The sequence below is a fragment of the Lucilia cuprina genome, chromosome 5, assembly GCF_022045245.1.
Source record: "Lucilia cuprina isolate Lc7/37 chromosome 5, ASM2204524v1, whole genome shotgun sequence".
Taxonomy (NCBI): domain Eukaryota; kingdom Metazoa; phylum Arthropoda; class Insecta; order Diptera; family Calliphoridae; genus Lucilia; species Lucilia cuprina.
The window spans coordinates 41,295,655-41,297,455 of NC_060953.1; the positions used below are offsets into that span (position 1 = coordinate 41,295,655).

Consider the following 1,801-nt stretch of genomic DNA (forward strand, 5'->3'; position numbering starts at 1 on the left):
AGAACTGAACTAGAACTGAACTAGAACTGAACTAGAACTGAACTAGAACTGAACTAGAACTGAACTAGAACTGAACTAGATCTAAACAAGAACTGAACTAGAACTGAATAGATCGAAATTATTTCTCTCCTCTAACTATCATCCAGTAGTGGCCACCGCGTCGCCTGCAAAATGTTTGAAGTGATTTTACATTTGCAGTTCATGTTGTACAGGTGTGAAAACTAGAACTGAACTAGAACTGAACTAGAACTGAACTAGAACTGAACTAGAACTGAACTAGAACTGAACTAGAACTGAACTAGAACTGAACAAGAACTGAACTAGAACTGAACAGATCGAAATTATTTCTCTCCTCTAACTATCATCCAGTAGTGGCAACCGCGTCGTCTGCAAAATGTTTGAAGTGATTTTACATTTGCAGTTCATGTTGTACAGGTGTGAAAAACTCATCACTGCTTTTAAGCTATTTTATTTAACTTTCTCATTATGATTAAAATGATGTAACAACTATTTAAATAAATTATGAAAAATGTTAACAATAATTGCTACACAAACAACAAAAAATTGCTAAAATAGTTAGCAGTAATCTATCACAGCCTAAATATTGCAACAATCCGCAAATCTGTCATAATAATTTAAAGCTTAACTAATATATTTTTCAAAAATATATTTTTTTCTCTACTTCTTTTATTATTAGCATTTTGCTGCGCAATTTATTTATTTGTTGGTTTTTGCTTGTTTTCTTTTTGCACTAATCTACACGTTTTTCAAGCTTCTAGAAATTAATTTGAAAAAAAGTTTTAACACACTCTCACTAAAAAATTATGTTAAAAAAAATTTGAAAACAAAATAACAAAATTTATTGAATTTGCTAAACTAGCAATCAAGTATAGCGATTTTTTTCTGGAAAACATATTTACTAATAATTATAAAAAAAACAGCTTAATATTTGCAAATTCAATTAAGACTTAAGCAATTGGTTGCAAAGAAAATATAATAAAAAATTTAAATAAAAAGAATTAAAAAAATGTAATCAAGCAAACAGACGCCATTTATTTAAAAACAAAAATTATTTGATTGTGGTCAAGACGTGTGTTTTTTTAGATATAATTATAAGACTGTTTTCAGGGGGTGTTAGAAGAATAATGTATAATTAAAAATTTTGTTTTATTGTAATTTATTCAGATAAAATTAATTATAGACAAATTAAATTAATGATAAAATGGAATATTTTTTATAAATAAATTTGGGTTTTTTCTTTATAAATTAATACGTAGTAATTTATTAAAATTTGTTTTGCAAAATTAATTGGTGTAGGGTGTAAAAGATGCAAAAATATAGACAGACGGACATTGTAAAATTGATTTAGAAAATGATTTGAATCATAAACAAGTCCTTTAAAATGAGATTTAAAAGTCTATTCTATAATACAGTCTAGTCTGTAGTATAGTCTTTAGACTAGCATTTAGTATAGTTTATATTCTAGTCTAGTCTACATTCTAGTCTTTAGTTTATAATTTAGTCTATAGTCTGTATTCTATTTTATATTATATAGCCTAGTCTATATTATAGTCTATAGTCTAGTATTTAGTTTAGTATATAGTCTAGTCTATAGTCTCTTTATGGTCTAGGCTATCGTCTAGTCTATAGTCTAGTCTATAGTGTAGTCTTTAGTCTAGTCTATAGACTGAATTAGAACTGAACTAGAACTGAACAAGAACTGAAATAGAACTGAACTAGAACTGAACTAGAACTGAACTAGAACTGAACTAGAACTGAACTAGAACTGAACTAGAACTGA

At 27.4% G+C, this 1,801-nt stretch overlaps 1 protein-coding gene across 2 annotated transcripts in view; it reads left to right on the forward strand.

The window, feature by feature from the left end:
- LOC111676688 (bromodomain-containing protein DDB_G0280777) overlaps window positions 1-1,801 on the forward strand; it is a 37,528-nt gene that overhangs the window by 24,563 nt on the left and 11,164 nt on the right. The window lies entirely within an intron of this gene.